Consider the following 27265-nt stretch of genomic DNA (forward strand, 5'->3'; position numbering starts at 1 on the left):
GTAGGCGCTTTCTGCAAAGTGCTGTCAGATAAGTGGGGATGCTATCACCTCACAGCCATCATAATAGCTAACTTTCTCCTGCACGCCATAGAGGTGCATGGGGAAAAGCTAGCAATGTTGGGCTTCTGTATCTCTCAGGTGTGCTTAGGCAAACATTGTGGCAGGTACATTGCTAATAATCCCCCTCATGATTTCTACAACTCTACTTGTATTAACAGCAACAATTCTTTTTAGGAAGAAAGAAAACATCCAGGTTTGAAGATACTTTTCTTTTATACATTGTAGATTCCTTTTTCACCTGTACATAAACTGTAAACAATCGCATGCTGGAAGAAATTGGTTGGAGGTGTCCTTAGAGTATGACTTGCCTTCACTCCCACAGATTTTTTTTTCTGTGACATACTGTATTTGTTATTCATTCTGTTTATGGAAGCTAGAGACTATGAATGTTCATAAGTCTATTGAACTGAAAGCTTCAAATTCTGGTAGTCATGTAGACTAAAATCAAGATCAGTAAACCGCCTGCATTGTTTAGAAATGAACCTGAAAATCTATTAACATTAACAATAATGTTCTTAGGTCATCCTTCTCCCAGGCTGTGGAGGCAGAAACCTAACATATGGTCATTGTTCAACTTGACTTTTAAATATTAGTCGTCATAGGTGTATTTGACTAGAATGAGCCCACGCGGCATACTAAGGCTGGCTTGTTTGAAAGAATTACTTAAGCAATATCTAACCATAGGTTGATAGCTAGGCAGGTCTCTAGCATAGGAAATTGTAGAAAGACATTGACCGTGTCCCATAAAATGACCTCTCGGTAGAAATAGAACTGAGACCCATAATATTAGTGAAGGTACTTTAAAAAACGGACACCTGAATGCAAATACAGAAATGCACACAGTTACTATAGTCCGTAAACCTAGCATTAGCGATGGCTTCGGCACACCTTGCACCACTACAGACCGCCCCTAACTGCTTGGTTGCACCAGCTCAGCAGTATTTTTAAACATTGACAAGTATTAAAGTAGCTTCTTTATTAGAGTTCATGGTTCCTAAAATTTCATGTACATGTAATACAATTCGACTTAGTGTTTAAAAGGATGTTGATGGCAAAGAAGTAATCAAAGAGCATTTACAGAAAAAATGAGACAGAGTCTGAGTTTTTATGCAGGTTGTGCAATAGTGAGATTACTTTTTTTAACTATCTGCCATATTGTGTAGGTGTAATAATACTACTACGCTGGAAACTATCTACATTACCCCACGATGACGATCCTTAAGTATTTTTTTTTTTCTGCTACCATGTACCTTTCAATTGCTGTGCACACCTCAGTGACCAGACAGTGTGAGCTTGCCTCATTTCCTACTGCTATTAGAGAACTACTGACTGTTTTGAGGCATATCCAATGCTTCCACACTTCATAGGTGAGTGAGTAGGGGAGCGAAATGGCAGAGGTACAAAACATCAGCTAAATGGTAGAATCAGCCCTGCAGGTGCCAAGGTTAGTAATAACTGTACAGTGGTTGTGTTCAGAAGTCCTTCTGTTGCTGTGTATTTTATACACACAATACATTCCAATAGAATTATCCACTAAATTACTGTAACAATTTGTAGAATTGGCATTGTTCCCAAATCAGAAATTAAGGTAAGGACAGACATTTCTGCAGCAGGATACACTGTGTTCCACAGGGAATACATCGAGTGTAGAGCAGGATCTTGCATCCAGAGGCACCATCAGGCAAACCTTTGACTGTCCCAGGATGCATTGTGGCCTCCTCTACAACACAGCCTCCAGGCACTGAGAGCTCAGTTTCGAGTGGTGCCTGCTTGCAGCAGGTCACATAACAGGTGGGCTGCACTGGGCAGCCCTGAAAAAGCTGAAGACTTCAAGGGATGTAGCACTGTTATGTCAGGGTGACATTCAGCGCTGCGTCTCCATCACCTCCCAAGCGGCGTCGCATACTCCCGTGGCTCAGATCCCGGGTACTTGCTGGCGGAGACGCTCCGGCTAAGTACAAGGTCGCAGACGCTCTCCTGGTTCGCGTGGCTGCTTCGAAGGGAGGAGGTAAGAAGGTCCCCCAGGTGGGACCTGACACTAAATTGCGTTCTTGTCGCAGTCTAGAGAGATGGATTGCGACGCTGCCGTGGACACTGTTACCGAGCAGGAACCCCACTATATCCACCAGGGCATATGAGTACATGTTGGGTGTACTAACACCCCTATTGGTAAGGCTCCATAGTACCGGAGGTGAGGCCCAGCATAGGGGAGTCTGCGCTTGACCTATAGCCCCTCCCCCGGACCAGGGCGCCATCTCCTCGCAGATTTCCCACCCTGGAGCTGCCTCACACTCTCCCTCAGTTCCTGACAGATACGCTAGGTGCCATCTTCTGGGCATAGCTGCTACTGGTCTCTGGGATTGCACGGCAAGGTCTCCCCTGTAAAGCTTCCTGTCCACAGTGCTGAGACTTTACAGTCACTTGAGAATTCTACATGTCTCATTACAGACAGGTTAGTTAAGAAAGAGTGTACCTATTACAGAATATATTATACGAGTATCCTGATATATACCTCTGGTTTAGGACTGCACTGTTATTTTTATATATATATATATATATATATATATATATATATAAAAAACACTCACTTCTCCAGCGATGCAGAAAAAGTAGACAAGCCAGCACTCACGTGTAGATGAAAGAAAAGCAGGATTTATTCCTTAACCAAACGGCATGGTGAAGTACAGCAAACACAGCCCCATTGCTGTATTTGGTGTACTTCACCATGCCGATTGGTTAAGGAACAAATCCTGCTTATCTTTCATCTACACGTGAGTGCTGGCTTGTCTACTTTTTCTGCATCGCTGGAGAAGTGAGTGTTTTATATTGCTGCCTTGCACCACCATTTTTTGCTTTATATACATAGGCTTTGAGTGCTGTCGTGATTTTTATATATATATATATATATATATATATATATGTGTACCAAAGAAGCCGTCAGCGCCACAGATGCAGTATCTCTAATAATAACACTAGTATCAGGACCAAAAAATGAATAGAAATTAAAAAAAGAACTAAAAAATAAATACAAAAAATGAAAATAAAAAAGAGAAGTAAAAAAAGAGAGAACTGCTTGGTAGGCACTCCCTATGATTTGTTAGGGCGTCAGCCTATTTACCTCAGGTATGATAAGGCACTGGTATGAATGCCTTAAGATAAAATGTGTGGACAGGGAATGAGGTACTGGAGGCGACCACTGGTGCTACCTTGATCTAACCTCAAACACTAAGTTAAGATTTTTACTCCTCTTTTCTTTGAAATTTGATTGTTTTTATTCCTATAGATTTTATGTCCTACTTTCTATGTTCCATTTCTATTTGAATTTTTGTATGAGCATTATATGCGTTTTTTTGTGTGTATTTTTCCTATATTGATTCCCACCGTTTTAAGACCTGGGTTTGTTTTAGTGCTTCATAAATAAATGTTCCTTTTTTTAAAAAAACTGCTTAATTTTTATAATACCATTTGGCACCAGTGGTCGCCTCCAGTACCTCATTCCCTGTCCACATATATATATATATATATATATATATATATATATATATATATATATATATTCCTCCCAAAATCACGGCACTGGAGACTGTTTGTATATAAGCATATAACTTGTATTCAGGTAGACGCACGTTTCGGAGCTACGGCTCCGTCCTCAATACCTTACAAGATCAGATAATAACAACACAAACATACATTTAAATACCTGTGAGGGTTCCCGCTGATCACCGCCGCTGTCCACCTGGTTCCCGTCCGCGGCTGTCGCGTTCCCCTCCATTTCCGCTCCTGACGTCATGTAGTTATGGCAATGCGCAGCTTGCGCACCACCCGCTACACTGCTTACGGAGCAGGAAGTCTTAGGTGCTCCGGCTCTACAGACAGGTTCCTGTAATGCCAGCGGCCGGATCCCAGCAAGAACCTAAGACAAAGAAGTGACAAAAATACATTAAATACATAAAACATATATCAATAAATCTCAGTGACCTATTGCCACTCATCCATAAATGCCAGTACAAACAAGCATAAGATTATCAAGTTATCAACAAGGAAAACCTCGAACAAGGGACCCCATGAATCACATACGTATGTCACCTATTGCTGGAGCAGTATTACCCAATACAGCAGTAAATTGTCGGCGAACCCACAACTAGTGGGGAATATACCCCAATAGTAAAGTACTGGGACCCTAAATTACACCTAATTATACAGTATTCCAATTGATCTTATCATTAAGACCAAATGGAGCGAAAGTATTCAACGTCAAGATCCATCTTGATTCCTTCTCCACTAAGTATTTAGCCCTGTCACCCCACCCCCCCACCCCCCCGTAGCGTAAGCGGTACATGATCAAAGCCAAAGTATCTCAGGTCCCCCAAAGTGTGGCCAGCCATTTTGAAATGGCGTGCCACTGGTTGGTCAACCATCTTTCCTTCGAGTGTCAATTTGATGGCCGACCAATGGGCTGCCATCCTCTCACTCAATTTCCGCGTAGTCTGACCAATGTAGTAAAAACCACACAGGCAAACAATTGCGTATACTACATAGGAAGTACTGCATGTGATGACATGTCTAATAGAATACTTTTTCTCTTTTTTATGTGGGTGCCTAAACTCCTTGCACGCCACCATATACCGGCACGTGGTACATTTTGGGCATCTGTAACATCCCGGGGGTTTGTAATGAACATTAGGTTTCCCTACCATGCCCATCTCAGTGATATCTGTTCGTACTAGACGATCCCTTAAATTTCGGCCCCGTCTAAATGCGGCTACAGGTCTAATACTTTTCAGCCCTGGAAGATCAGGGTCAGATGCCACTATAGGCCCAATGGGGCTGGCGACCGAATAGTCACTGCTCCAGGGTAGGATTACATTCTCCTTATTGACAGTTGGTTTTAACAGATCATCCCGGGACAAAACCAGTACCCTCTGTTTCTGTGCCTCTAACAGCTGTCTATCGTAGCCCCTATGTTCAATTTAGAGATCATCTCATCCAGCAGTCATGGTACCTTGGCCTGGTCACTAGTAATGCGGGCCACCCGCATCATTTGTGATGCTGGTAAGCCCTTTTTCAAAGCGGGTGGGTGGTGGCTGGATGCCAACAATAGTGTATTCCCATCTGTGGGTTTGGAGTATATCTCTGAGAGCATAGGATGTTTTTCAGTAACCCAGAATCTAAGAAGTAAGATATTGATGTATACTAGATATATTGATGATGTATTCCTGCTGTGGGGGGGGGGGGGTGGCTTGGAGGCCTTTGAGTCTTTAATGATGGAGATTAATAACCTTACATCTCCAATAAAATTTACATACTCCTGTAATGATACAGTGGCTAGTTTCTTAGATGTTAAGGTGATGTTGATTAATGGATCTCTGCACTCCGAGATATACTCCAAACCCACAGATAGGAATACACTATTGTTGGCATCCAGCCATCGCCCTCCCGATTTGAAAAAGCGCTTACCAGCATCACAAATGATGCGGGTGGCCCGCATTACTAGTGACCAGGCCAAGGTACCACGACTGCTGGATGAGATGATCTCTAAATTTGAACATCGGGGCTACGATAGACAGCTATTAGAGGCACAGAAACAGAGGGTACTGGGTATGTCCCGGGATGACCTGTTAAAACCAACTGTCAATAAGGAGAATGTAATCCTACCCTGGAGCAGTGACTATTCGGTCGCCAGCCCCATTATACATAAGGCCTCTAAGGCACTTTGGCCTATAGTGGCATCTGACCCTGATCTTCCAGGGCTGAAAAGTATTAGACCTGTAGCCGCATTTAGACGGGGCCGAAATTTAAGGGATCGTCTGGTACGAACAGATATCACTGAGATGGGCATGGTAGGGAAACCTAATGTTCATTACTAGCCCCCGGGATGTTACAGATGCCCAAAATGTACCACGTGCCGGTATATGGTGGCGTGCAAGGAGTTTAAGCACCCACATAAAAAAGAGAAAAAGTATTCTATTAGACATGTCATCACATGCAGTACTTCCTATGTAGTATACACAATTGTCTGCCCGTGTGGTTTTTACTACATTGGTCAGACTACACGGAAATTGAGTGAGAGGATGGCAGCCCATCGGTCGGCCATCAAATTGACACTCGAAGGAAAGACTGTTGACCAACCAGTGGCACGCCATTTCAAAATGGCTGGCCACACTTTGGGGGACCTGAGATACTTTGGCTTTGATCATGTACCGCTTACGCTACGGGGGGATGACAGGGCTAAATACTTAGTGGAGAAGGAATCAAGATGGATCTTGACATTGAATACTTTCGCTCCATTTGGTCTTAATGATAAGATCAATTGGAATACTGTATAATTAGGTGTAATTTAGGGTCCCAGTACTTTACTATTGGGGTATATTCCCCACTAGTTGTAGGTTCGCCAACAATTTACTGCTGTATTGGGTAATACTGCTCCAGCAATAGGTGACATACGTATGTGATTCATGGGGTCCCTTGTTCGAGGTTTTCCTTGTTGATAACTTGATAATCTTATGCTTGTTTGTACTGGCATTTATGGATGAGTGGCAATAGGTCACTGAGATTTATTGATATATGTTTTATGTATTTAATGTATTTTTGTCACTTCTTTGTCTTAGGTTCTTGCTGGGATCCGGCCGCTGGCATTACAGGAACCTGTCTGTAGAGCCGGAGCACCTAAGACTTCCTGCTCCGTAAGCAGTGTAGCGGGTGGTGCGCAAGCTGCGCGTTGCCATAGCTACATGACGTCCGGAGCGGAAATGGAGGGGAACGCGACGGCCGCGGACGGGAACCAGGTGGACAGCGGCGGTGATCAGCGGGAACCCTCACAGGTATTTAAATGTGTGTTTGTGTTGTTGTTATTATCTGATCTTGAAAGGTATTGAGGACGGAGCCGTAGCTCCGAAACGTGCGTCTACCTGAATACAAGTTATATGCTTATATACAAACAGTCTCCAGTGCCGTGATTTTGGGAGGAGTGCATGGGATTTTACACTGGTGCACGGAGACTTGCTGCTTTATTAGAGTTGGAGTGCCGGCTGCTATGGACTATATATATATATATATATATATATATATATATATATATATATATATATATATATATATATATATGTATATGTATATGTATATGTGCCAGTAGAGGAATGGGCGCACTTGGGTTGTTTTTCCACCCAATATTCAACGGGGAAAAACAGCAGTCTCCCTAAGATATTTACTCCTAATTTGTGAGCATAAAACCACATTTAACATGTTCCATGTAAAATTTATTACAACATAAAAGCAATGATACAAAACGGTATAGTATCTCTTCTTGCAGATAACACCATATAGTACAGAGGACCAGTTGAAATAACTTTGATAGATTCCTCCTTCTCCTTTGACAATTCGGAGATTTGATGTTTATGAACAAATAACCCGACGCGTTTCGTCTTACTCTAAGACTTCATCAGGGGTATGTCTCTAGTGCTTGATAAATACTGTTAGTGCATCAATAAAATGGCAATTACGTATTCTGGATACTTGAAAAAACCACACACCGGTGGGGTACACAGGTGAAAGTTAGATTAAGCCTTATGGTTAAGTGCTTGAATAACAAGTTCAAACGCATAGGCCTGAACGCAAGTTCAAATAGGTATGTGACCTTATGATTCAGGGATTTGGATAACAAGTTCAAATACACAGGTCTACCACAATTTCATATGCGTGTGTAACCTTGCCAGCAGCTACAATAGCTTCAAGTCACAACCAGTGACTTGAAGCTATTGTAGCTGCTGGCAAGGTTACACACGCATATGAAATTGTGGTAGACCTGTGTATTTGAACTTGTTATCCAAATCCCTGAATCATAAGGTCACATACCTATTTGAACTTGCGTTCAGGCCTATGCGTTTGAACTTGTTATTCAAGCACTTAACCATAAGGCTTAATCTAACTTTCACCTGTGTACCCCACCGGTGTGTGGTTTTTTCAAGTATCCAGAATACGTAATTGCCATTTTATTGATGCACTAACAGTATTTAACTAGAGACATACCCCTGATGAAGTCTTAGAGTAAGACGAAACGCGTCGGGTTATTTGTTCATAAACATCAAATCTCCGAATTGTCAAAGGAGAAGGAGGAATCTATCAAAGTTATTTCAACTGGTCCTCTGTACTATATGGTGTTATCTGCAAGAAGAGATACTAGTACCCGTTTTGTATCATTGCTTTTATGTTGTAATAAATTTTACATGGAACATGTTAAATGTGGTTTTATGCTCACAAATTAGGAGTAAATATCTTAGGGAGACTGCTGTTTTTCCCCGTTGAATATTGGGTGGAAAAACAACCCAAGTGCGCCCATTCCTCTACTGGCACATATTTGTATCTTTTTAGTCCCTCCTAACAAGGGACTTAGTGGAATTTGGCAGCCTTAACCCAATCCTTTCTCACTTTCTGTTTAATAGCGCAAAAGGGAGAGTATCTGTTTTATTTTTATATATATATATATATATATATATATATATATATATATATATATATATATATATATATATATATATATATATATATAATATTTTTTTTTTTTTTTATTTATTATTTTTTTTTTTTTTTGGGTAGTGGAAGTATGGCGCCACAGGTGTGTGTGCAATAGAACAAATAAAATTGATAAAAATGCAATAAATTCAGACACTCCTTAAGTAATACAAGGCGTCAGCTAACCCTTAAGTATTAGGCAGGGATAAACTGCCTAAATTTAGGATATGTGAAAGGGGGGATAAGGGTTTCAGCGACCAACAGTGTCTGATATAGTAAGATATAAATATGAGGAGACTTAATGGATACGTATAAAATAATAGAACATTTATTTATACAATATAAAAAAAATTATTAATATCAGGGTGGGTTAAAAGCCGGAGAACTAATACAAAATAAAAGGACAGCTAAAAAAAAACTAGATAATATCACATATAATAAAAGACAATAAATAATTAAATATCGGATAAAAGAGTGCTGCTTATCTTTCAAAGTGGAGAGTCAATTGAGGTACACCCAACGCGTTTCGTCACTCAGACTTCATCAAGGGGTATGGGACCACTGAACAGACACTCTTATTTATAGCACATGTAATTAGAAATGGATATTTGTGACATCACTTCCTGTGAGGACTGATATTACTGTTTGGTGTAAATTTTTTAACATAAGCATAAGTAAATGATAGTGAGCAGAGTAATAACCTCAGGGTGCTAAGTAGTTTGTAAAAACGAGTTATATAATGTGATATATTTGTTAAAATAGTCCGGGGAAGGATCCGACGTCACTTCCGCCCCACTTCCTTTATCGGAATCTTCTTACTGCGCATGCGCGATTGCGCCACGCTTCCGGTCAGCGGATCTGTGTGTTGATGCACCTCTGCATCACTTCCGCTCTGGTCGTTGCGTCACTTCCTGTTTCGGGCAGTGTCGTCGTCCGTGGCACGTATAGGCTGAGGCGGGTTGTCAATCATCGTGGCGGCCATTTTGTAGAAGTCTTTCAGTATCTCAGACATATAGCAGTAATAAGTTCCATTCTGTCTCATCCGAAGTTATCGTCTAGGTTATGTATAGGCTGAGTCAGATTGTCAATCATTGCGGCGGCCATCTTATAGGAGTCTTTGTCATCCAGGGCATATAACAGTGCTGAGTTTCATTGAGAAAAACAGCTCGCACATATAAGAATAAAGAAATACATATATTGGTGTCTATTTACTTAATTTTTATTATTATTATTATACTAGTGTCTAATGGTATATTTTTGGGAGGACTGGTAATGATCTAGGTGGAAATTTGCTACAGAAACGGGGTATTTCTACCTATAGCGAGAGGGACATTATGGGTTAATCGTGGAATTAATCCATACAATACTATTTCTATATAGTTCAATCTCATATTGTAGCATATATCAGGATAAATTGAACCCTTTCTGGTCCTAAGTGTGGCAGAGTATGTTATAAAGTATCCATCATGAAAGCATGGGAAATGAGAATAGTTAAAAAGTGATGGTGTATAAAGATTTACAGGTTAATATAAGTGCGTATTTATGTGGGATAATATAGAAAAAGAAGTAGCTGGTGAAGTCATAGTGGTGATACTCGGTCATATACTAATTATTAGTGACAAATATAAAGAAAGTGCATCCGTGTATGACTGATTTAGAAATTATAATAGACCTTTTGTGCTGTGGTGATTTATACACGTATTTAAATTATTATTAACAGCCCGACAAAGCTCGTTCTTATACAGTACCCAATCTTTGCAAGTGGTTACCCACTTGGTACTGGTTGGGCCCAACACTGCTTAGCTTCCAAGATCGGGCGGGATTGGGCGTGAGGCCAGTGCGGTATGACTGTACCATATATTGAAATTAGTCAGGCACACATTGTTAAAAGTTTTTATTAAGATCATTCATATACTATATACAGAGTTTTACATATAGTGATATTTTAGAATAAAAGAGTGAATTGTGCTAGAAAAAGGAAGAAGTAGTTTATCTGTGATCTGAGGATATTCGAAGAGGATACTTCTCTCATAGAAATGGGGCGATCTCATATCCCTCGTTGAAGCCCATAGGGTGTGTAGTTTTCAATTGAAATATCCAGAACATCTCTCTTTGGGAGAGCTTCTTAGCCAAATCTCCACCCCTTTCGCCACTGGTCACGAGTTCGATGGCTTTAAAGGTCATCTCTTCTGGATTGGAATTGTGTTTCAATTTGAAGTGTCTATACAGCAGATGGGTCTCTGCTTTTTTTTTGATACTCCGTACGTGTTCTTGTATCCTAATTTTCAAAGTTCTTTTTGTTTTACCCACATATTTCTTGTGGCATGTGCATTCGAGCAAGTAGATCACAGATGTGATATTGCAGTTCATGAATTCTTTAATTTTAAATTCTTGAGTGCCATCCGTATTGCAGAAGGTTTTTCTATTAGGATTGAGGAACTTACAGATGTTAGTGTCCACACTTGTAAGATCCAACGCATTTAGGGAGAGAATTAGGGTTTCCATCTGGTGGGATTTCTCGTAACATGCTAGGTGCGAGAATATCTTTCAAGTTGCGTGATTTTCGGAAAACAAGTTCTGGTTGGGGTGGAAGGATCTTTTTTAAGATGGGGTCCATCAAGAGTATATCCCAGTGGTTTCTTAATGAAGTCCTGATAGTCTGTTCATGACAACTGTAGGTAGTTATAAAGGATAGCGACTCCTTTTTCGCCGTATTGTCCTTGTATGTCAGCAGATTCTCTCTCTCCAAATCTCTTGTCTTAGTGACTGCTTCATCCAGTATGGCTTTCGGATAAAGTTTTTCCTCGAATCTTTTCCTGTGTAGTTCAAGTTGTTCCTCACAGTCTTCCTTTTTATGGCAGTTCCTCTTTATTCTATGGAATTGTGAGTAAGGGATGTTGTTCTTCCATTTTTTAGAGTGATTACTCTTATAGTGAAGGTAACTGTTCCTATCAACATCTTTTATGAAGTTTTTTGTGGACACTGACTCTTCCTCTCCAGTTAAAATCAGGTCCAGGAATTCAATGGCTTCTTTGTTCAAATTGTAGGTGAATGATAAGTTAAAATCATTATTTTGTAGAAGTTTAAAAAAGTCCATAAACGATTCTGCGCTCCCATCCCATATGATCAAAATATCGTCAATATATCTTTTATACATGACGATAGATTCCTTAAAGTGCTGTGTAGTGTATATGTGCTTCTCCTCCCATTGTCCCATGAATAAATTTGCAAAACTGGGGGCAAAAATGGTCCCCATCGCGGTGCCACATCGTTGCAGATAAAATTTGTCTAAAAACTTAAAATAATTCCGGCTTAAAATAAATTTCATTAAATCACAAATAAAATTCCTATGGGGTTCAGTGAGGGAGTTGTCTTTGTCCAAGTATTCTCTGCTTGCCTCAATTCCCTTTTTGTGCTCAATACAGGTGTATAGAGATTGTACATCAATGGTTATCCATATGTATGACTCTTTCCATTTCACATTCTTGATTTCATTCAGGACCATGGTGGTGTCTTTGAGATACGATGGTAATTTCTTGACATACGGATTTAAAAACACATCCACATACTTAGATAGATTAGATGTAAGGGAGTCTATCCCAGCGACGATTGGTCTCCCTGGCGGATTGGACAGGCTCTTGTGGATTTTGGGCAGAAAATAAAATATGGGGGTCGTGGGGTTGGATTGCATTAAAAACGAGAATTCATCCTTTGTGATGACATTGTTTCTCAGTCCTTGTAGGAGTAGGGACCTTAGTTCATCTATATATAGATCTTTCGGATCGTCTGACAACACAGTGTAGGAGTTGGAATCTCCTAAGAGTCTTTCTGCTTCTTGTATATAATTGTCCCGATTCATAATCACCCCCCCCCCCCCCCCCCCCCCCCCCCCCCCCCCCCTTTGTCAGCTGGTTTTAAAACAATCTGAGTATTCTCTTAGATCATAGTCGGCTTTATTGGGTCGATGTTTCGGCTCAACAAGCAGAGCCTTTATCAAGACAAGCCATACACAATTTCATATTGCGAAATAGTCATAACTAAAATGAAATAACTCAACAGTATAACACTGTGGTAGAACAAACGACCAAGTCGGCATATACGCCTTCACACATAGTTCCAGAAAAGTTATCCATACAGGGACACATCAGTCAATAAACCCTCACTGGAGGCTAATGATGGATGTCCGTTCAGTGTGACAGTTGTGTGGATTGTAGGGAGATCATACAGGCACGTGGAGGCCACACACACCACTGAGCCTCATTTTGACTTGTTTTAAGGACATTACATCAAAGTTGGATCAGCCTGTATTGTGTTTTTCCACTTTAATTTTGAGTATGACTCCACATCCAGACCTCCATGGGTTAATAAATTTGATTTCCATTGATAATTTCTCTAACGTCCTAGAGGATGCTGGGGACTCCGTAAGGACCATGGAGAATAGACGGGCTCCGCAGGAGATAGGGCACTTTAAGAAAGCTTTGGATTCTGGGTGTGCACTGTCTCCTCCCTCTGTGTCCCTCCTCCAGACCTCAGTTTAACACTGTGCCCAGAGGATGAAGGGCGCACTGCAGGGAGCTCTCTTGAGTTCTTTACTACAGAAAGCATTTTTGTTTGGATTTTTACTTTTTTCACAGGGAGCACTGCTGGCAACAGGCTCCCTGCATCGAGGGACTGAGGAGAGAGGGGCAGACCTACTTAACTGATAGGATCTGCTTCCTCGGCTACTGGACACCATTAGCTTCAGAGGGGGTGAACACAGGTTCGCCCTGGGCGTCCACCCCCGGAGCCACGCCGCCGTTCTCACAGAGCCAGAAGAACAGAAGCAAGAAGACGTCTCAGGCGGCAGAAGCCTTCAGCTTTACAGAGGTAACGCACAGCACTGCAGCTGTGCGTCATTGCTCCACATCACCTCACACACTCCGGTCACTGTATGGGTGCAGGGCGCAGGGGGGGGGCGCCCTGGGCAGCAATAATAACACCTCTTAGAAGGCAAATAGGTATATACATGTACAGCTGGGCACTGTACATGTATATAATTGAGCCCCCGCCATTTTACACGATTTTGAGCGGGACAGAAGCCCGCCGTCGAGGGGGCGGGGCTACTCCCTCAGCACTCACCAGCGCCATTTCTTTATCCACAGAACGCTGAGAGGAAGCTCCCCGGACTCTCCCCTGCTTACACACGGTGAAGGGAGTTTAAAAAGAGAGGGGGGGGGGGCACATAATTGGTGGATAAAGTATAATACAGCGAGCGCTGCTGGGGAAAAGCATTCTGTGTTGGTCTCCAGGTTGTTGCGCTGGGGTGTGTGCTGGCATACTCTCTCTCGGTCTCTCCAAAGGGCCTTTCAGGGGATACTGTCTTCAGAAAAAGTTTCCCTGAGTGTGTGCAGTGTGTCGGTACGTGTGTGTCGACATGTTTGACGAGGAAGGCTCGCTTAATGTGGAGGGGGAGTGCTTGAATGTCAGGTCGCCGTCGGCAACGCCGACACAGGACTGGGTGGATATGCTGAATGTCTTGAATGCAAATGTAAATCTCCTGCATAAAAGATTAGACAAGGCTGAAGCTAGGGATCAATCAGGTAGCCAGTCCGTACCTGTCCCTGTGGTGCCAGGACCTTCAGGGTCTCAAAAGCGCCCCATATCCCAGGTCGCTGACACAGATACTGACTCTAGTGTCGACTATGAGGATGCAAAATTACAGCCGAAGGTGGCAAAAGGTATTAGGTGCATGATTATTGCCATAAAAGAGGTTTTGCATATCACGGAGGAACCCCCTGTCCCTGACACGAGGGTTCACATGTATAAAGGGAAAAAGCCTGAGGTCACGTTTCCGTCCTCATTTGAGCTAAGCGAATTATGCGAAAAGGCTTGGGAATCTCCGGATAGGAGACTCCATGTTCCCAAAAGGATTCTCATGGCGTATACTTTTCCACAGAAGGATCGGATACGTTAAAGTAGACAAGGCGCTGACACGCTTATCCAAGAAGGTGGCACTGCCTTCTCCGGATACTGCTTCCCTCAAGGATCCTGCTGATCGCAAGCAGGAAATTACCATGAAGCACATTTACACACATTCAGGAACTATAGTTAGGCCGGCCATGGCGTCGGCCTGGGTTTGTAGTGCTGTCGTGGCATGGGCAGACTCCTTATCTACGGAGATGGACACCTTAGATAGGGATACCATTCTAATGACCATGGAGCATATCAGAGATGCTGCCTTGTATATGAGGGATGCTCAGAGAGACATTTGTTTACTAAGCTCTAGAATAAACGCTGTCTATTTCTGCTAGGCGGCTCAAGAAGGTACGAGGATCGTCCTTCGTTGCCAGAGGTAAAGGCAAGGGAAAAAAGCTGCACTCAGCTAGTTCCCAGGAGCAGAAGTCCTCCCCTACTTCCGCAAAGTCCACAGCATGACGCTGGGACTTTCCGGGGGGGGTGTCAGATCAAGTGGGGGCACGTCTTCGTCTTTTCCGCCACGTCTGGGTTCAATCACAGGTGGATCCCTGGGCAATAGAGATTGTTTCCCAGGGACACAGACTGGAATTCAAAGACATGCCCCCTCGCCGGTTTTTCAAATCGGCTCTGCCGGCTTCCCCGTCAGAGAGGGAGCTAGTGTTAGCGGCAATTCACAAATTGTACATTCAACAGGTGATCATCAAGGTTTCTCATCTCCAGCATCCCTGTTTGTGGGACCGAAACCGGACGGTTCGGTCAGACCCATTCTAAATCTAAAATCCTTGAATCTGTACTTGAAGAGGTTCAAGTTCAAAATGGAATCGCTCAGAATGGTCATCGCCAGCCTGGAGGGAGGGGATTGGATGGTGTCCCTGGACATAAAGGATGCGTACCTTCATGTTCCGATTTTCCCCCCTCACCAGGCGTTTCTGAGATTTGCAGTACAGGATTGTCACTACCAATTTCAGACGTTGCCGTTTGGTCTTTCCACGGCCCCGAGAATTTTCACCAAGGTAATGGCGGAAATGATGGTGCTCCTGCGCAAGCAGGGAGTCACAATTATCCCGTACTTGGACGATCTCCTTATAAAGGCGAGATCTCGGGAGAAGTTGCTGGACAGCGTGTCTCGGTCCGTGAAGACGTTGCAGATGCACGGCTGGATTCTCAATTTACCGAAATCCCAGCTAGTACCTGCAACGCGTCTGACCTTTTTGGGCCTTATTCTAGACACAGACCAAAAAAGAGTTATACACACACACATACATACAACCCTGAGGAAGTCCCAGCACAGAAAACAGGACGAAACGCGTTGGGGGACCACTGGTTCTCCGCTCTCCTGTATGATTTACAGATAAGCACTTATACTGTTTTCAAATTGTACGAGTCCATTTTCCATGTTAATTGTTATATTAAATGTGTAAAAACGAAATTACACTATCAGAGCCTCTTTCACTCTGGGAGCACTTTTTGGTTTTAAGGTACTCTGGTTTGATGGATGATTTTGAGGGCTCCATCCGGTTACACTGTATCTTGAATAACGTGAGTGCAGCCATGATATTATAATTTGGTTGGTGCTGCACCTTCATTATTGGTAAATAAGCACATTACCAGAAGGGTGTCGTTTTAGAATCATTTCAGCACATTATAGCACTTTTTTGCACATTAAGCACAGTGTCACTTTACTTAGATTTGTGCACTTTATTGATCCACTGTCTTCCATTCCCCACACGCGTGGAATACCACGCCAATATCCGGACGGATATGAGAAGAGGAGATTAACAAGGAGGAAGACAATCTGTGAAAAGATATCTTTGACAAGCAAACATTCCCGGTTTGTCTGGTACGCATATTTGGTTACTATTTGAGGACATTTTGATAAGTCACTTTTGAACACTGAATGTGCAGCTGATTTACCATAGAACACTAAATATACACACATACACATACATACATACATACATACATACATACATACATACATGCATTAAAAGTAAAGATATTCAAAATACCACAAAAATTATATGTAGGATATAGAAAATTAAGTATAAAAATCAATTAAAAGGAATACAAAAGAGGAAAGATATATAGCTTAACTTCTCAGGACGAGTTGAAATCAAAGTAGCACCCAACGCGTTTTGTCCCCTTGATGAAGTCCAGATGGGATGAAACGCGTTGGGTGCTACTTTTTGTGGTATTTTGAATATCTTTACTTTTAATACGTATGTCATTTAATGTTAGTCATTTTTATCCTGTACTACTCCATTTTTTTACGTTCTGTAATAAACTACTGTACTATCTTTATACTCCTAATTGCCTAGTCACATACTATATACTTTTCTAACACCATTGGTCGCCTCTAATAGCTCATTCTCCTTTTACTATATCTCTCTGTGTATATATATATATATATATATATATATATATATATATCGCTCTATATATATATATATATATATATATATATATATATATATATATATATATATATAATCAGGAGATACGGCACTTTAAGAAAGCTTTGGATTCTGGGTGTGCACTGGCTCCTCCCTCTATGTCCCTCCTCCAGACCTCAGTTAGAGAAACTGTGCCCAGAGGATATGAACAGTACGAGGAAAGGATTTATGTAACCTAAGGGCGAGATTCATACCAGCCACACCAATCACACCGTATAACTTGTGATAAACTACCCAGTTAACAGTATGAACAAGTAACATAGCCTCGGTTCAAGACCGACCAACTATAACATAATCCTTATGTAAGCAATAACTATATACAAGTCTTGCAGAAGAAGTCCGCACTTGGGACGGGTGCCCAGCATCCTCTACGGACTACGAGAAATAGATTTACCGGTAAGTAAAATCCTATTTTCTCTAACTTCCTAGAGGATGCTGGGGACTCCGTAAGGACCATGGGGATTATACCAAAGCTCCCAAACGGGTGGGAGAGTGCGGATGACTCTGCAGCACCGATTGAGCAAACAGGAGGTCCTCCTCAGCCAGGGTATCAAACTTATAGAACTTTGCAAAGGTGTTTGACCCCGACCAAGTAGCAGCTCGGCACAGTTGTAGTGCCGAGACCCCTGGGGCAGCCGCCCAAGAAGAGCCCACCTTCCTAGTGGAATGGGCCTTAACCGATTTAGGCAATGGCAATCCTGCTGTAGAATGCGCCTGCTGAATCGTGTTACAGATCCAGCGAGCAATTGTCTGCTTTGAAGCAGGAGCGCCAACCTTGTTGGCCGCATACAGAACAAACAGAGCTTCAGTTTTCCTGATCCTAGCTGTTCTGGTCACGTAAATCTTCAAAGCCCTGACCACATCCAGGGACTCGGAGTCCTCCAAGTCCTGTGTAGCCACAGGCACGACAATAGGTTGGTTCATATGAAAAGATGAGACCACATTGGGCAGAAATTGAGGACGAGTCCTCAATTCTGCCCTATCCACGTGAAAAATCAGGTATGGGCTTTTATATGATAAAGCCGCTAATTCCGAAACACGCCTTGCAGAAGCTAAGGCCAACAACATGACCACTTTCCAAGGTGACTTGAGGAAACTTAATACCACATTAAGATTCCAAGGCGCCACCGGAGGTACAAAGGGAGGCTGAATATGCAGCACTCCCTTCACAAAAGTCTGTACTTCAGGAAGAGAAGCCAATTCTTTTTGAAAGAAAATGGATAAGGCCAAAATTTGGACCTTTATGGACCCTAATTTTAGGCCCAAATTCACTCCCATTTGAAGGAAGTGAAGCAGACGGCCCAAATGGAACTCCTGCGTAGGAGCAGCTCTGGCCTCACAACAAGAAACATATTTCCGCCATATACGGTGATAATGTTTCGATGTCACATCCTTCCTAGCCTTGATCAGGGTAGGAATGACCTCCTCCGGAATCCCTTTTTCAGCTAGGATCCGGCGTTCAACCGTCATGCCGTCAAACGCAGCCGCGGTAAGTCTTGGAACAGACAGGGCCCCTGCTGCAGCAGGTCCTGCCTTAGAGGTAGAGGTCACGGATCTTCTATGAGCAACTCTTGCAGATCCGGATACCAAGTCCTCCTTGGCCAATCTGGAACAATGAGAATTGTTCTGACCCTTCTTAGTGTTATTAATCTCAACACCTTGGGTATGAGAGGCAGAGGAGGAAACACATAGACCGATCTGAACACCCATGGTGTCACCCGAGCATCTACCGCTACCGCCTGAGGGTCTCTTGACCTGGCGCAATACCTCTTTAGCTTTTTGTTGAGACGGGACGCCATCATGTCTATTTGAGGCAGTACCCACCGATCCACGATCTGTGTGAAGACTTCTTGATGAAGTCGCCACTCTCCCGGGTGCAGGTCGTGCCTGCTGAGGAAGTCCGCCTCCCAGTTGTCCACCCCCGGGATGAACACTGCTGATAGTGCGCTTACATGGCCTTCCGCCCAGCGCAGAATCCTGGTTGCCTCTGCCATGGCCACTCTGCTCCTTGTGCCGCCTTGGCGGTTTACATGAGCCACTGCCATGATATTGTCCGACTGAATCAGAACCGGTTTGTTCTGAAGCCACTCCTCCGCCTGGCGTAGGGCGTTGTAAATGGCCCTTAACTCCAGGACATTGATGTGGAGACAAGTCTCTAGGCTTGACCAGAGACCTTGGAAATTTCTTCCCAGTGCGACAGCCCCCCAACCTCGGAGGCTCGCGTCCGTGGTCACCAGGATCCAGTCCTGAATGCCGAACCTGCGACCCTCTAGGAGGTGAGCACTGTGCAGTCACCACAGGAGAGATACCCTGGCCCTGGGAGACAGGGTGATCCATTTCTGCATATGTAGATGGGACCCGGACCATTTGTCCAATAGGTCCCCTTGGAAAGTCCTCGCATGGAACCTGCCGAAGGGGATGGCCTCGTATGAAGCAACCATCTTCCCCAGAACCTTTGTGCAATGATGCACCGAAACCTTTTTTGGCTTTAAAAGGTTCCTGACCAGGGCTATGAGCTCATGAGCCTTCTCCACCGGAAGCAAAAATGTGTGTGTGTGTGTGTGTATATATATGTATATGTATATATATATATATATATATATGTATATGTGTGTGTATATATATATATATATATATATATATATATATATATATATATATATATATATATATAGGGACTGGGTGCGTCAGGGTTCTCTAATATAGTGTACACAGTAGGTATCGCTATACAGATATTTTACTGTGTTAGTCAAGTACACCAGGATTTAAGTTCACAAGTTTGTGTATTCTGACGCTGTTTGTGTACTTTGTCCGCAAGTTGTTTACTCTGTCTGGCTTCATCGTTCTAATAGCTTGATTGTTTCTTTATTACAATGTCTAACAGTAAGGGCAGTAAAACTCTGGAAGCTATGGAAGGTATGCTCCAAAGGTTTACCTGAGGGGGAAGTATTGTGTGATGGTCTGTGTACTAAATGTCATGCACTTCCCAGTCAGCCTGCAGCTCCTGTAACTACAATGGGACCACCCTGGGCTATGTTCACCACCCTCCTGGGGACTCTGGTGGACCGTTTAGCCCCACCTATGGGACCTCTGGTGTCACTGCCACCACAAGTTGTCCCTATAGTAAATCCGACTTGGACGGAAAATTTGTCTACCCAGCTGCAACAGTTGAATCAGTCTTTGGTTAGACAGAAATCTACTCCATCTCACTCCCGTGTCCTTGGGTCATCTAAGCGGGCTGCTTCCTCCTCACAATCCACTAACCTCTCTGATGTTTCATCTGACGAGGAGGGGGAGCAATACGGTCCTCTCAGGCTCTGAATCATGTGTTACTGATGAGGATTCTACCTTACATGTTGATGTCCCTGGCCTGGTGGATGCTATTAAGCAGATCCTTCAAATCACTGAGGATAAGGATTCCACTACAGTGGCCAAGAAAACTGATATGTATAAACAACAGAGGGTGGTTAAAACTGTATTACTCCATTCTGATCATCTTGTGGACATCAGGAAGGAACCCTGGTCTACCCAAGGTAAGAAATTCCGCTCCCTAATCGGGCTTTGGCTTAATATCCTCTCCCTGCAAAGTTATATAGTAAATGGGAAAACCCACCGCCGGTGGATTCTCACGTCACCCGTCTCGTGGTGTCATCTACTCTGCCTGTCACCACTGTCACCTCCCTGAAGCAACCGACAGATAAGCGTGTGGAGGGATGCCTGAAAATGATATATTCCCTCGCAGGGGCCAGGCATAAGCCCACCATAGCTGCCTCTTGGGCTGCTAAGGGTATTGAGGCGTGGGTTCAGGCGTTAGAGGATGAGCTTCCTGAGGATATTTCTGACAAGGCCAGACAATACCTGTCTCACATATGCACCTCCGCCTACTACATTCAGGAGGCGTCCTCTGAGGTGGGGGTACTGGCAGCCAAAGCGGCATCCACGTCTGTCCTGGCTCGCCGCATACTGTGGTTAAGGTCGTGAAAGTAGTGTCTGAATTAGCAGCTGCTAAGACTGCTTTTCTTCCTCCTATTAATCTTTCTGCTCAGAAGGCGAAGACTACCACTTTTCGTCCCTGTCGACCTCAAGGGAAATCCAAGGGTCAGTCTTACCCCAGACAATCTTGTGCTCCCAAGACACCAACCCCAAGACGAAGCAATCCTGGGCAGCCTGCTTCAAAACAAGACAAGCCTGCCGCATGATGGGGCGGGCCTCCCCTTGGGGGACCCATGGTTGGGAGGCTAACTTCTACAGTTCGCCCAGGTATGGATAACGACCACTTCAGATGCTTGGGTACTGGAAGTTGTCTCTCACGGGTACGTTGTCTCCTTCAAGAGACGTTCCCCACACCAGTTCTGCACTACGGTACTCCCTTCGGATCCGTTGAAGGTGCAGGCTCTGCAAACGGTGGTAGGTTCACTCCAGAGTATAGGAGCGGTTGTGCTGGTACTGTACCTCCGTCCCAGCGTGGCAGAGGCTATTATTCTACCCTGTTTCTTGTGCAGAAACCCAATGGGTCTTAATTTGTGAGGGTCGCCAAGTTTCGTATGGAAACATTGCGCTCTATTGTGCTGCCGATGGAACCTGGAGATTACATGATATCCCTTGATATACAGGATGCTTTTCTGCATATTCCTATTGCCATATCGCATCAGCAGGTCCTGCGGTTTGCTATTGGCGTCAGTCTCTACCAATTCCAGGCTCTGCCGTTCGGACTGGCCACGGCTCCTTAGATCTTCACCAAGGTTATGGCCGTGATGACGGTGCACCTCCATCGCCAGGGAGTCAAAATCCTGCCATACCTGGATGACCTGCTGATTCTGGCGAGTTCCCACGATGTCCTCCTCTGTCATCTACAATTGACGGTGAGTTGCTTACAAGCCCACGGATGGATGATCAACTAGAAGAAGTCCTCTCTGGTCCCAGCGCAAAACATGGTGCACCTAGGGGCGCTTCTGGACACACACAGTCAGAGACTGTTCCTGTCTCCAGACAAGGTCCTGAAAATCCAGTACAGGATAAGACACTTCATCCGTCACCCCAGAGTGTCTATTCACTCAGCGATGCAAGTACTTGGCCTGATTGTGACAACATTCGACATGGTGGAGTACGCTCAATTTAATTCCCGTCCTCTGCAATGATTAATTCTTGCCAAGTGGGATGGCCTGCCTTATCGGATCAGACCCCAAAGGATCTTGTTGACTCCGGAGGTTCATTTGTCGCTGACCTGATGGCTCTAGGACTAGCAATTGAGCAGGAGCCATCCCTTCTGGATCCCCGACTGGGTCCTCCTGATGACTGATGCCAGTCTAAGGGGATGGGGAGCAGTGTTGGAGCAACACTCTTCTGCAGCTGAGGGCGGTGTTCAGTGCATTATCACTTGCCCTGCCTCTGGTACGGAATAGACTTTTTCAGGTACATTCAGACAACGCCATGACAGTGACAAACATAAACCATCAAGGCGACACTCGAAGCCGCATGGCTATGAAGGAAGTGTCAAAAATCCTTTGTTGGGCAGAACGCCATCTGCCGAGTATATCAGCAGTGTTCATTCCAGGTGTCCTGAACTGCAAAGCGGACTACCTCAGTCGTCAGGACGTACACGCCGGAGAGTGGAGTCTTCATCCAGAAGTCTTTCAACTCCTAGTGGACAGGTGGGGTCTACAAGACGTAGACCTAATGGCGTCTTGACACAATCACAAGGTTCCGGTCTTCGGATCAAGGACAAGGGATCCTCAAGCAGCATTCATGGTTGCACTGGCAATTCCATGGTACTTTTGGCTGCCTTACGTGTTCCCTCCGGTGTCTCTCCTGCCCAGGGTTCTATGGAAATTCAAACAGGAAGCAGGAATGCTGCTTCTAGTTGCTCCAGCGTGGCCCAGATGGCATTGGTTCTCAGACCTGCAGGGTCTATCGGTGGGGCATCCCCTTCTACTTCCTCAATGACCAGACCTCCTCATACAGGGCCCTTGTCTCTACCCAGTCTGGCTTTGATGGCATGGCTCTTGAATCATCACTCCTGAGAGCCAAAGGATTTTTGGAGGTGGTTATTCAAACAATGTTGAAAGCCCGCAAACTGGACTCTGCCCAGATTTATTACAGGGTTTGGAATTCTTACTTCACCTGGTGTGCGGTGATGAATTACGATGTCCATAGATTCAGAACTTCCCTGATACTGGCTTTTCTGCAAAGAGGCCTGGACTCAGGTCTTCGTCTGGCCTCCCTCAAGTTTCATATATCTGCCTTGTCGGTTTGGTTTCAGAGAAAAATTGGCTCTATATCTGATGATCAGACGTTCATTCAGGGCGTTATTCGGATTCAGCTTCCCTATGTCCCTCCTGTGGCTCTATGGGATTTGTCTGTTGTGCTGAGTGCTCTGCAAGAGTCTCTCTATTTGAACATCTTGAATCGGTGGACCTTAAATGGCTCACAGCCAAGGTCCTGTTCCTGCTGGCTATTGCCTCTGCAAGGCGGGTGTCAGACTTTGGCGCTTTGTCCTGTTATCTACCCTTTCTCATATTCCACCGGGACCGGGCAGTTCTACAAACTTGCCCAGGTTATTTGCCTAAGGTGGTGTCATCTTTTCACCTTAACCAAGAGATTGTGGTTCCGGCCTTTGTCTCCATTTTTTTTCTCCCAAATAACGTTCTTTGGATGTGGTAAGGGTTCTCGGTATCTATGTGGAGAGGACTGTGTCTATCGGGAGGTCAGATTCCCTTTTTGTTTGGTTTGGTTTTCACAAACGTGGCTGGTCTGCGAGTAAGCAAACATAGTCCAGATGGATTAGAATTGTGATTGCACAAGCCTATGCGCAGGCTGGACTCCCAGCTCCTGCTGCAGTTGAAGCCCATTCTACTCGGTCTGTTGGACCTTCTTGGGCGGCCCGCCATGGCGCGTCCCCAGAACAATTGTGCAAGGCGGCTACGTGGTCCTCGGTGAACACGTTCATTAGGTTTTATGTCTTTGATACTTCTGCCTCCCAGGATGCTTCCTTTGGACGCTGGGTTCTCTTACCCGCTAAGGCACGTCTCCTCCCTTGAGGAACTGCTTTAGGACATCCCCGATGTATTCCCTGTGGAACACAGTGTACCCCACTGCAGAAAAGGAGAGTTATGGTAGATTTACCATGGTTAACTCTTTCTGCGAGGTACACTGGGTTCCACAGGGCGCCCACCCTGACGTACCTAGCTGTTTTGGGTTGTATGGCATTAGTCACTGGTACCCTCTCCTGTCATGAGATTGTGGTTCTATGTGACTAACATCTGCCTTCTTTTACCTGCTCTTGCATTGGACTGGTTAACAAAACTGAGCTTTCAGTTCCTGGAGGCGGGGTTATCGAGGAGGCCCCAATGCATCCTGGGACAGTCAATGCTATGCCTGATGGTTCCTCTGGATCCAAGATCCCGCTCTACACCCTGGTGTATTATCTGTGGAACTCAGTGTACCTCGCAGAAAGAGTTAACCATGGTAAGTCTACCATAACTCTCCTTTTTCAGTAGTGGAATTTCTGGTCATAGTCTTTTTTGAGTTCTGCTGCACTGTGTGTGTAAATTAACTTTTGTAGTATTGAGAGAGTATGAAAAGACCTAGGAAGAAGACTGACCACTCAACTCGGGAACTCTCAATCCTACATCATACACGCCAAATAACAGAGGACATTCTCAGGGCCATATTCGACTTGACAAACATGATTTTCGAAGAACAAAATGACCAACAATTCTCCAGTGAAGTATTAATTGGTGTGCTTTGCAATGCAAATCTAGATCAACCAATGTGCTTATTCCATACCTTGCATAGAATTCCCTCTTTCTAAAAATAAATATAATATGTAAATGAAGCCAATTAGTTTTCTCTATATGAGGCATATTTTTAACAATTGCAGTATTTCCCTGAAATCTAACTTTCTTTAGTGCGGCATACCACAGCAATTTTGAAATCCGTTTTCGGGGCATTTTACTAAGGGGCCTTCGCTATCAGATGGGCTGCAATAAGAACATATTCGGTGATGATTAATAAAAATCTTAAGAGATAGCATTAACTATCACTCTACTACCATTTAGACATACATGTGTAATGTCAAGTAATTATAGTGGGCATCAAAAATACTGACCGCCGGCATCTGGACACCCGGATAGAGGGACGCACTGTCGTCCTGCTGCGGGGGGGGGGGGGAGGGGAGAGGCCTTAGGTTTAGGCTGCAGTTGGGGGTTAGGATTGGGCTGCAGCACTGGAAAGGTTAGGGTTAGGCACATAAAAGGGGAGGTTAAGGTTAGGCACCAAGTGTGGAGGGTTAGGTTTAGGCAGCGGGGGAGGGTTAGGGTTAGGCATCACCCGGGAGGTTTAGGTTTAGGCACCCACAAGGGAGGGTTAGGGTAAGGAAAAGGTAAGGGTTAGAGGGCTTCCTGGGGGGCTGTCGGGATTTTGATGGATATGATGCAGCGGTCGGTATACTGACCGCCGGCATCCCGTTCACCGGCAAATCATACTGATAACCTTCCATCACCTCCAGATTTCTCTTGCATTGAGATCTGATTTACAACACCTCAACCATCTGTAACATAGATGCTGGGAGCATATTGAAGGAATACGCGTATATTCATATGGATCAGGTTCTGTCAGTACTTTTACTTTCTGCCAAAAGTGCAGTCCCGCGCAGAAGGCATGAATTAAGTGACCTCAAAATTTACCATAATACTGTGTACCGACCACTTTTTTTTTTTTTTTTAAATCTTGGAAAATACACAACAAACTCTTAAATAGGCACTGCATATTGTACATGGATGGATCACTACACTCTGGTCACATGTGCTTTCACCTCTCTATATAGTGTAAATAGACCACAATATAGGATATAAGTACATCCTCACGGGCGAAAGAAAGACTTAATTGGGATGGATTTCATTCAACATAGAAGTCATCGACTGTTTTCTCACACAATTTCTTCTAGTTTGAGGGAGGGTGCACGTGACAGGTTCATGGTTGCACTCTGGTAAGGACGTTTGCACCAGGGTACGTGAATCTGAGAAACCTAAACATTTGGCAAAACAATCCTCACCAGCACAACATTCTGTTATGTAAGCACTTTATAGAGGAGATATCTATATGTACCAGTAACAAAAAAGAGCACAAAAGACTTAGGGGGACATTTACTAAGCAGTGATAAGAACGGAGAAGTGAGCCAGTGGATAAGTTGCCCATGGCAACCAATCAGCATTGAAGTAACATCTGTAATTTGCATACTATAAAATGATACAGAGCTGCTGATTGGTTGATGGAGCAACTTCTCCACTGGCTCACTTCTCTGTTCTTATCACTGCTTAGTAAATGTCCGCCACAATCTCAAACACAAAGAATATCTGTAGAGAAAACAACCTTGCAACTAGAGCTCTTATGGAAGAAAAAGGAACTGCAAATATTTTATTGATTGGATGGGAACCACCATGCGAGTTAGCTAACAAAAATCCTAGGTCATCAATTTAAAAGGGTAAGAATGAATTGTTCTCAACTATCCTCCTACTGCAAGCAAGCTGAGGAAAGCACACTATTTTATGGAAATCTTCAGTCAATTACTGTGCCAAAACAAAGTACATGGATCAGAACATGTGACTTATATCAGACAAAAACAAAGCAAAACGTGATCAAATAGCATTCATAATCGTAATCACTCTAAAAACTGAGTGTTTTAAGGCATTCTAATTTATGAATCCTCAAGGATGATGTGTAATGTGAAAGTCTAGGGTTAATTGTACCTGCAATATTTAAAACCAAATTAGAAATGATCTTTTGAAGTCTACAATAGCGAACCAATATGACTAAAATTTCTTTAAAAGAATGACTGAGGGCTGGAGGGTAGGGGACAAATTACAGGACTATCAAAGAGGCAGCCAAATAGATTTACTATCTTGGTAATCTCCCACCTATCAGACCTGGGGTCTGATAATCATAATAGCCTCCAGATAAAAAATGAGAGACACTTGTATGTCAAGCTACATTAATGTACTCAGAAAGCACTACAAACTAGCTCCTAAAGCTATTAACGTAAGCAGGTTTTATCCACCATTTGCAATATGCTACACAGCGTTGCATACTTTTTTTTTTTTTTTCTTTTTCTACTATATTGTTGCATTACTACTTGTTCCCATTATTTTGTAGTTCATTTTAAGAAGGACAATTTTTATACAATAAAGCAATGCTGACCTAGCAATGCATTTCCCATAAAGGATATGGAATTTTTATAATGAGCTATTTAATCATTAATAAATGCCATAGAGTGCTGAAAAACGCATCTACAA

At 43.7% G+C, this 27265-nt stretch overlaps 1 protein-coding gene and 1 pseudogene across 5 annotated transcripts in view; one reads left to right on the top strand and one right to left on the bottom strand.

The window, feature by feature from the left end:
- The window catches only part of GRB10 (growth factor receptor bound protein 10), a 474936-nt gene that overhangs the window by 347422 nt on the left and 100249 nt on the right, over positions 1-27265 (top strand). The gene's annotated exons all lie outside the window — the stretch shown is intronic.
- Positions 10305-10424, bottom strand: LOC134930448 (5S ribosomal RNA; annotated as a pseudogene).

The sequence above is a fragment of the Pseudophryne corroboree genome, chromosome 5 (genome assembly GCF_028390025.1).
Source record: "Pseudophryne corroboree isolate aPseCor3 chromosome 5, aPseCor3.hap2, whole genome shotgun sequence".
NCBI classification, from domain to species: domain Eukaryota; kingdom Metazoa; phylum Chordata; class Amphibia; order Anura; family Myobatrachidae; genus Pseudophryne; species Pseudophryne corroboree.